This window comes from Triticum aestivum, chromosome 3B (assembly GCF_018294505.1).
Source record: "Triticum aestivum cultivar Chinese Spring chromosome 3B, IWGSC CS RefSeq v2.1, whole genome shotgun sequence".
NCBI lineage: Eukaryota > Viridiplantae > Streptophyta > Magnoliopsida > Poales > Poaceae > Triticum > Triticum aestivum.
In genome coordinates this window covers 12,511,054-12,521,545 of record NC_057801.1, presented here as the reverse complement: position 1 = coordinate 12,521,545, position 10,492 = coordinate 12,511,054, and the positions used below count along the sequence as shown (strand labels likewise).

At 42.7% G+C, this 10,492-nt stretch overlaps 1 long non-coding RNA gene across 2 annotated transcripts; it reads left to right on the top strand.

Annotated features, from left to right (window-relative positions):
* The first annotated feature begins 2,659 nt into the window (after positions 1-2,659).
* Positions 2,660-5,948, top strand: LOC123064324 (uncharacterized). Of its 2 annotated transcripts, XR_006430680.1 has the most exons (5): positions 2,690-2,831; positions 3,399-3,491; positions 3,765-3,884; positions 4,387-5,553; positions 5,635-5,948. It is a non-coding gene; the product is annotated as an uncharacterized lncRNA (long non-coding RNA). The 2 variants fall into 2 exon arrangements; XR_006430679.1 differs by lacking the exon at positions 5,635-5,948 and having other exon boundaries at positions 2,660-2,831; positions 4,387-5,381.
* The last annotated feature ends 4,544 nt before the right edge of the window (positions 5,949-10,492 follow it).

The window sequence follows — 10,492 nt, the reverse complement described above, 5'->3', positions numbered from 1 at the left end:
TAACTCTGTCGATTTAACACTCGCCGGTTTACCGTTTGTCTTAGCCATCTGTCTTAACACTTGCCGGTTTACCACTCACCGGTTTACCGTCTGTCTTAGCCATCTGTCTTAACACTTGCCGGTTTACCATTCACCGGTTTACCAAGTCCAGGACGGGTTACGACTCCGGCCGGGTCATACCGCGGGGTATATCCCCGACAGTTAGTACTAAACATCAGGGCTATCTGGAACGTAGGATTTAACCCTCCGTGCGGTGGAGATGAATTGGTTATCCGCCCTCTCGTGCTTTTATAGGGGTAGTAGATATATGCACATACACTCATTTCTATGAATGCCTGTACGCACATCCTATTTCTATGAGCATCTCCAGGAGAGTGAGTCGGCACATTATTTTGAGTTTGACGAAGTCACCACAGGTGTCTCCGTAGTCGATATGAGTGTCTCCTCCCACTGAATACATCATCGGAAAGTCTAAAATAAATTCAAAAAATACGAGCACCAACTTTTCGATGGGTTGGTTCCACCACAAAGAACCTAACCATCTGAAGTAGGCTCGGTTCGCCGCAGTGGTGGAGCCAGAAAAAATGAGTGAGGAGGGCCAGAGTGTTGTTAATCCTTGTTAAGGAGGGCCAGCCCACTAGATTACACTAGTTTAGCAGCCCAAAATCATCTGTATACATGCATATTAGGCATAACTCACTGTTGTTAGGGGATCCAGGGCCGCTGCTGGTCCCCCTGTCTCCGCCACTGGTTGGCCGCGAGATCCAATTTAACACGTCATTTCTTGCAGTTCAATAGTCATAGCAAAAAATCTCGGGGTGGGGGGAGGAAGAAGAGGGTACACTTGAACACTTCCAAAATGATGAGCACTCATTGAGCCATAAAACATTCATTGTCAAAGAAGTCTTTCATTGGTGTAAACAGTGCAAATTACAAACCCCTCCATTCACATATATAGCTGATCATGGGGGGGGGGAGTGCGCTATGCAAATTGTATGACTATATCAAGTTTAACTAAAAAATTGAGCATAACCATGATGTTGTCATGTCAAAAAAGAAACGGTTTGTAAAAATAAATTGGGCATTACATGCACATGTTTCTCCCAAAATTCGAGCATCATAAAGCACTAGGTTGGAACAGCAAAAGATAAGACAATAAGGCATTAAGTTGACAATAAAAGTGTCATGTTTATTTGAGAATCAAGTTTACCAAACAATTCTCACCAAAAAAAAAATTGGTGTTCTGACGTATTCCCTCCGTTCACAAATGTAAGATGTTTTGGACATTTCAATAACATACGGGCTGAAATGAGTGAACAAACATGAGTATATATATGTTTCTTGAATTAGATGCATATAGACATCTAATTCAGAAAAAAGGTTAGAACATCTTATATTTGTGAACGGAGGGAGTCTATTTTTGCCCTTATCAGATGTATATACGGCTGATTTGAAGCCAACAAAAAATTTCATCAACCATTGTATTTGTGACGTATTCACTTTTTGCTTTGAAAATATATAATTCTTAGGAGGAAATATTTTCACGATATACATAGATAAAAAAATGTGAACGAACAATGAAACTTGATTGTTTTTTTAATTACAAAATGACTTTTCTTCGGCACATGAATATTTTTTTCTAAATTTTTTGAAACAATTATTGAGAGGTGAGTGAACATTTTATGCGGGGTCAAAACAAATTTCATGGGCTACAAGAATATTTTCTTAGAAACTATAGCCAAAAAAATGCCATGTTTGAAATGCTCAAATAAAATTGTTAAAAAAGATTATGCTATTTTCTAGCATAGCACGCTCCACGGTGATGCATACAAATCTTCATAACCACATGCACATGTTTTTACAAGCTATGAATACTTTTTTGTAGTGCTAGAATACATGAATATTTTTTATGAATCAGAACGAGAGCTGATTCAAAAAAAAAATCTAACAAATGTTATGCCAAAAAAAGCATTGTGCTATTGTAGTTATAGAATGTTTTCTAAATAAATTTGGACGCGTTTTGCATTGATGCAGCCACGGGCGTACAACCGAGAGGCAGTCTCGCTGATATGGCCTTTTTTTTTCTCAGCTGACGGCCGTGTATCTACCGTGGGGCGCGAGGCAAAAGCAGTGAATCCAGTTTACAAGCTGAGGGCTTGGTTCCTAATTTACCGGTATGGTACTAATCGCTAAACATTTTTCTAGGGCACTAATCGCTAAAGGTTTTTTTTTTTGAGTATCACTTAATCTACTACCACTATAAAAGAAAGAGAGGGGCAGATCCAAACAATCATATCCATCCATCATCAAAATCTAATGGCCCTTAATCATTATGTGTTTAACGCTACCAACCACGCAATAAGCCACAGTCAGATCGATAGTAATCTGCCCTGCAGTAAAAAAAATAAAGAAAATCGCCCGCCCGCACGACCTCCTCCTTCTCCCGCACGACCTCCTTATCCTCCCGCAGTCGCGCCCTTCACCGCCTCCTCGCGCCGCCGGAGCCACGGGAAGCGGCCGCGGGTCGCCGGGAGCCTCCCCAGCCGCGGGAGCCCGCCCCCGCCGACCCCGCCCCCGCCGCCGGAGCCGCCCCTCATCCTCGGCGGCGAGAGGCACGCAGGAGCCGCCGCCAGGGACGTGGACGTGTGCGGGCCAACCACCGGCGTACGAGGCCGCGCCTGGGCCTGCGGCGCGGCGGCGCGGAGCCCTCCGCCGCCAGTTCCCTGCCGGTTCGAGATCGCCACCGGTCCCCTCCGTGCCGTCATCGTCCTTCCTGCTACCAGCTCCGTCCTCCGCCCTATCTCCGCGGCAATGTTCTGCTCCATCCATCGGTAAGTAGCGACCATGTCGTCTCTCTCCGTTTCAATTCCTATAGTATTTTTCCCATGATGTTTCTTATCGATGCTGAAACTCAGGCGACTATGACCACTGTGTTTCTTTTTCCTGAATGACCATGATTTTCATTAGTTGTAACTGGTAAAGTAAGGCGTGGCTGTTTGCTTCGGCCAAATCCAGCTCCATTATCAAATGAAATGTTAGGAGAAAGTAAGTTGGTAGCACTTCTCTTTTTCGAGAAGAGCTGGCATGATGGACAGGAGCGCTCTTTTGGTTTTGCTTAGCTGTTGGATAAAATGATCACCCAGTCAGTCATGGACTCATGGCCAGGTTAAATGTATTCAGCTGTATAATACTCATATGGTCAGACTGCTTTCTTCTGTCTTATATTCTAAGTTTTCTGAAGACATCCAACGGCCTTTGTACTGATTTATGTAGTTGTTGTTGCTAATTCTGTTGTACATACTACGTAATGTTATAATGGTGTTAAATTCTGAAATTCAAGCCTCCCATTGTATGTGGCTGAAGTGCTAAATTATCTCTTTTTCTTCTTACTATTCCAGGCGCAAACAACCTATAGAGTCAAGGAGTAGAATACCAAAATACGAGCTGCAAAAGTGACTCAAATTCCTCTTCCCTCACAAGTAACTACACTGGTAATTGTCCATGTGTGGATCTGGTTGACATGACCATATTTTTTGATGTTTGCCATTCAATTTTAACTACAATATTGTTTCTAGATAAGATATTGTTTTATGTATTATCATGGGTGCATTTTGTTAAGTTTCGTGCACAAGTTGTTGATATTTACACAATACTGTGTGTCCTATGAATACATGGCTGTGGCTATCATTAAGAGTATTCTGCTTCTGAAGTATTATTTTTCTTCTACGTTAGTTATTTGATTCTTGGGAGTTTGACAATTTCAGAGGTGGAGGCTGGCCTGCAGCTTGTGTGCGCGGAGGCTCGTGTGCGCGGAGGAGAAGCACACTTCACCGACAAGTTGTTCCCGCTATCCTCGCTGCCACTGCCAGTGACGGAACTTGGTGGTGAGCCTCTTCTCGCCCCCTCTCAGTTCTTCCCTTTTGATCTGGATGATTTGTTCATGTTGTTAGTGTTTAAAAATATCTTTCGTTGTTCTAGCTGATAATCTTGTTGGTCGCTGTCAGTGTGGTGCATATACACCTTGGCTTTAAGTTGTTGTGATTTTCCTATAAAATGTTGTTGAGGGCATGGAACTGAAATTGACATCAGAAATAGACTTGTTAAGTTTTTGTGTTGCCACCAAACAAAGCAGGTATATAATCCACAAACCAGCATAGTCGACCAGTGTGATTTCATAAATATGTATACTTCTACAAAATGGAGTAGGAACATGCAGCTAAATTTACGATCATCAATTTTTCAGTTTTTTATAACTTGTGTTCTGAAGCAGTTTGTTTTCTTCAATTACATGATTTAGTAAAATAACATATGGCCAGTTCATTCCAAGTGTTGTTGATTGTAGAATATTTCGGCCTTATCTTCTAACATACTTCATGGTTTCATTAGTGGACAACATGCTGGAAAGAGAGTGTTCATCCCTATGATCCCTTTGGCGCCCTCGGAGGACATTTCACTTCCTTTCAAGTTGAAGAGGAAACAGTTCCCTGGATCGATCCTGGAGAGCCCCTTCCGTAACCAAGTCCCCTCCCCACTCGGAGTCCTCCGCCACTGACGCACGGGTAAGCGCCAGAGATGCGGTGCATCCACGCGGTTCAACGAGCTGCCGCTGTCGTAGATAACCAAGACGTACACGGAGATAAGCAAGATTCAGTGTGCTGCACTGCCCCCACGCGCTCTGAGGGTGCGATGTCCCCGACGTGTCCAAGACAAGGTCCAGGAAGACCCTCGCCTTCGTTATCCTGGTAAAGTTTTGCTGTTATTTTACTCCCCCAATTCCACTTACAGGGGAACAAAGAGTAAGAGTAATCCTGGGGATAATGGTATTTTCATTTGTGCTTCTAATTAATAGTATTACTGTCAGCTCCATCCTTAGAGCAATTGACGAAAATGACTATATCACCTAGATTGATAGACAATAATTATGCACAAACATGGCAATGTCCACAAAACAACTGCCGCTGCATTGCTAAGATGCAGCTTGATTTGGCCTCAATATTTTGATTTTTGAGTATTACTTTCTTCCACTCCTCTGCAAAATACTCCTATGTTCTAGCTTCTCAAGCCTCTACTCTCAACCAGTCCAGTTGTCCAGGTGTTTTTTTTTGATAAATATTTATTTTGTTTCCTTTATCTATCGGTTTCAATTCTGTATCCGCCGTTCTCAGGATAACTGTGTGATGTTGCCATGGGATCCAAAATAACTATTTTTTACTGAAGCTACAGACTTAAGCAGTTTCTACCATGTGTACTGTATTTTGAGTTAAACCTGAACGGCTTTCGTCGCATGATACACCACAGTGCTTTCATGTTTTTAGGAGGGTAGTTCTTCCCTGTGTTATGAATATGATTACTATGGTGTCACTATACATTTCTTATATGGTTAGTTCTTAATTTTCTTCATTATTCCAAACATGTGTACCCACTAGGATTTCATTTCTTATTATTTACCTTCAAGCAGTATATATTACTGTTGTTTGTTGTCCACCTTGATCCTTCGCTGATATTTTTCCTAGGAAACTTCACATGGAATTAGGATCAGTTAATAAGATTCTGGTATATTCTCAATTTTTCTTGCTTTATGCATGAACCTATCATCAAGATTTGGATCTCTTATATGTGCCTTTGCTGCTGTAGATTTGTTGGTGTTGATTTGCAGTAAGAGGAAATGTACTATTGTTCTCATCAATTTCTTTCATACCATGTGTATGGTTAGTTCTTAATATTCTTCATTATTCAAAATACTTGTACCCACTAGGATTCATTTATTATTTTTTACCGTCAAGCACTATATATATTACTGTTGTTTGTTGTATACCTTGATCCTTCGCTGATGTTTTTCCTAGGCAACTTCACATGGAATTAGGATCACTTAATAAGATTCTGGTATATTCTGCAAATTTTCTTGCTTTATGCATGAACCTATCATCAAGAATTGGATCTCTTATATGTGCATGTACTGATGTATATTGGTTGGGTGTTGATTTGCAGTAAGAGGAAATGTACTATTGTTCTCATCAATTTCTTTCATATCATCTTATAAAAATATGTTGTTTAAATATGAAGAGGTGGATAAGTTTTTGGCTTTAGTTACTGAATATCCAGATCCGGCTTGCTTCTCAGCTATGGCCTACATTTAGAAGAAATATGTTGTTTAAATATGAAGAGGTGGATAAGTTTCTGGCTTTAGTTACTGAATATCCGGATCCTGCTTGCTTCTCAGCCATGGCTTACATTTAGAGAAGACATGTTCATATGTAAGAGATTTAAGGTCAATGATCTCCCCCTATTGTAATGCTCATCATCTTAATTCAGACATTGCTATATATATGCACCATGGTTCATGACTGTACTTTTTTCTTACGTGTTTACGAAGTTTGTCAGTATTATTATGCAGAGATAACCTGTCATGGTTCTACGTTGATGTGTTCTTTCATTTGTCAATTTCTTTTGCTTTGAAGCAATGTTGATTGCCTCAAAGAATGGTTCCGCGTGGCTTACACGCTTATACCTACTTGAATGTTAAATTTTATTAGCAAATTCATCGAGAACAATGCCAACATTTTACGTCTTGCTACATGAAGCTATGTACTGCAGGGTACAACAGTGTCAACATTTCCGGTGCTCATTGACGATAAGATTGAAGATGTATTTTCTTGATTGGAAATATTATACCTCAAATTTAATTCAATCGTGGATACAATGACAACTTTATGCCCTGAATAACAAGTGATTATGTGAGTGTAGGAATTAGGACTGATGACAACAACATGTGGAGTGGCACAACAAGTGGTGCTGTGGAGTACCGAAGCAAGGGTAGTCAGGTAAATCCAACGGCGTGCACGTTTCGATCGCCGACTGCGATCGCCCTATTTGGACAAGGGGCACATTGGTTCATAAAACAATCAACACGTCTTTATGATTTAAATTTGAATTATGATAGAAATATTTCTGTTTCATAATCGAGACGTGTGTTACACGTACATGCTTACTAGTCGCTAAAGGTAAGCGGGCGGCGTCGTCCAACGAGAGCACCGGTTGGCCCCTATCTTGCTTGATGGGCTGAAATGGGCCGTAAGAATGCATTGGGCCGGACCGAGGATCCTCATGGGTGGTTCGGGCAGGAAGGCCGGGCAGCCAGAGCCACCGCACGAACAGAGGATCCTCGTCATCGGCTGGGATTCTCTCGATGGGAGAAGCTCTACTGCCCGGCCTACTCCGGTGAGTCTGCCCCTAGCCGGCGCACTGCAGTTGCTGCTCATGGCCCTGCCTCGTCGTCGCCATCGTCACCCAAGAGCTACCCGGTCTGCCGGTCTTCGGCGTCGCTGCGCTGCACCTCGGGCAGGCAGCAGGATTCGCTTGTTGATTGGTTCACGGGCAATGGGTGTGCATATACGCAGAACAATGCCCTGGTTTCGCCGATGCAAAGTCAGCCAACCAAAAAAATAATAAACAGCTTGTGAAATTACCCCCCCTAGATATCTCAAGGATGCTGGCCAAGATTGTAATCCATTTTTTTAATACAATACAGATGCAAACGCTCATACATACGCACATACACATGTTTCTCCTCCACCTTCATGTCAAGCGCAGGCACGCATGCAGTGACTGCACGTTGACGCACACCCATGGCTGTTAAGAAACCGAATTAACTCCACTACCTCGAATCCACCTCGAATCGTTCGGTAGAAACAACCGACAATCATGGAGCGGTATCCCTTTGGTCGAATTCTTTACCATTGTCGTCGGGACCCAGATGACTTTTGGTTGGCATTGGCGTCGTGTATCCTTTGCAATCTTGCATTCAAAACTTCTTCAGACAATCTTTGAGATATTTTTCTTGAGAGATGAAGATGTCGTTGCGTTGCTGATGGATTTGGAGACCCAGAAAGAACTTCAGTTCACCCATCATGGACATTTGATATTGCTCTTGCATCATATGGCCAAACTCATCACTGTATTTCTTGTTGGTGCAGCCGAAGATAATGTCATCCACATATATTTGGCACACAAACAGTTCATCGTCATATGTCTTCGTGAAGAGAGTAGGATCCAGTGAACAGGTTTGAAGCTTTTGCTCTTCAGGAAGTCCTTGAGCGTATCATACCAAGCGCGAGGGGCTTGTTTGAGGCCATACAGTGCCTTATTGAGCTTGTACACCATATCAGAATGTTTTGGATCTTCAAAGCCAGGAGGTTGTGCAACATATACTTCTTCTTCTATCTTTCCATTGAGAAAAGCACTCTTCACATCCATTTGATATAGGAGAATGTTGTGATGATTTGCATAGGCAAGCAGTATGCAAATGGCTTCAAGCCTTGCCACAGGGGCAAAAGTTTCATCAAAGTCAATCCTTCCACTTGAGTGTAGCCTTGAGCAACTAGACGAGCTTTGTTTTTGACCACTTGACCATGTTCATCTTGCTTGTTGCGATATATCCATTTGGTGCCAATGATATTGTGCTTCCGAGGATCAGGACGCTTGACCAGTTCTCACACATTGTTCAACTCAAACTTTTGAAGCTCTTCTTGCATTGCTTGAATCCATTCAGGTTCCATAAAGGCTTCGGTGACCTTCTTGGGTTCTGAGATAGAGACGAATGCAAAATGTCCACAGAAATTGGTGAGTTGTGTTGCTCTTTGTGTGGCTTTTGAACGAGTGAGTGGACCAGGTGCATTGAGGCTATCGATCATCTTCTCAATTTGTACTTCATTTGCAACACGAAGATGAGCAGGACGAAGATTTTGTTCATTCTGATCAATGTCATCATTTGAAGGATTATCTTCAGGTTGAGTGGAAGAAGAAACGATCAGTTCTTCTTCAGCCTGATTCTCAGAGGGTATGATTTCGCCAGTTCCCATTTGCTTGATTGACTCGCTAGGGGATAACTCATCTAGCACATTTGGCAGGTGCTCTCTTTGCGAGCCGTTAGTCTCATCGACCGCACATCCACAGTTTCAACCACTTTATAGTGAAGGAGGTTGAATACTCTGTAGGAGTATGAATCCTTTCCGTAACCAAGCATAAAACCTTCATGTGCTTTCGGTGCAAATTTTGAAGTGTGATGAGGATCCTTGATCCAGCACCTAGCACCAAATACTCTGAAGTAGCTTACATTGGGTTTCTTACCAGTTAGGAGCTCATAGGATGTTTTCTTCAGAAGCTTGTGAAGATAAACGCGGTTGATGGTGTGGCAAGCAGTATCAATGGCTTCAGGCCAGAACTTCCGTGGAGTCTTGTATTCATCAAGCATCATTCGGGCCATCTCAATAAGAGTTATGTTCTTGCGCTCGGCGATGCCATTCTGCTCAGGTGTGTAAGGAGCAGAGAACTCATGAGTGATACCCATGGTATCCAGGTAGAGATCGAGGCCGGTGTTCTAGAACTCAGTGTCGTTGTCGCTTCTAATGTGCTTGATCTTGACATCGTAGTTCGTCATGGCACGGTTGGCAAAGCGTCTGAAGACATCCTGCACTTCAGTCTTGTAGAGGATTATATGCACCCAAGTGTATCGAGAGTAATCATCAACAATGACGAAGCCATAGAGGCAAGCAGTAGCATTGAGAGTGCAATAGTGAGTAGGGCCAAATAAGTCCATGTGCAGCAGCTCGAAGGGTTGAGACGTGGTCATGATTGTCTTCGAGGGATGCTTGGCTCTTGTCATCTTTCCGGCTTCGCAGGCGCCACACAAATGATCCTTCTTGAACTTGACGCCTTCAATGCCCACAACATGCTTCTTCTTCGCGAGAGTGTGCAAGTTCCTCATGCCAGCATGCCCTGGCCTTTGATGCCAAAGCCAGCATTCTGAAGCTTTTGCTAGAAGACATACGGCCATCTGTGGACCTGCTGAGAAATCTACCATATACAGATCATCTTTTCGATATCCATCAAAGACTAGAGACTTGTCAGATTCCATCAGTACAAGGCAGCGATATTTTCCAAATAGCACAATCATGTTTAAGTCACAAAGCATTGAGACAGACATTAAGTTGAAACCAGGGGATTCAACAAGCATCACTTTATCCATGTGTTGATCCCTTGATATTGCAACTCTAGCTAGACCCAATACCTTGCTTTTACTAGTGTCAGCAAATGTGATGTGGCTCTTGTCTGATGGACGCGGCGTTGAATCCATCAGAAGACTTCGATCGCCGGTCATGTGATTAGTGCATCCACTGTCCATAATCCATTCTGAAGCACGAGGTGTCATAGCCTACAGTGCAGTTTGTGGAATAGGCTTCACCAAGCGAGTTGTGAAGCAGAAACATTTGACGAACAACTGGAACATGGAAATTTAGGTCTTGGTTAGGATAGACAGGATGAGTATCAAGAAAATCTAGAGTGGAATACATAGTAAGACCATTTGGGCATTTTATCTTGTGCCCAACAAGATTTTTAAGGTCTCCAGCATTAGCTTCGGATGCTTTTGATTTCCGGCTGGAGACCTTCCCTGCAAAAGAGAGTTAAGTTATCTTAACCACCCACATCTTCAGGG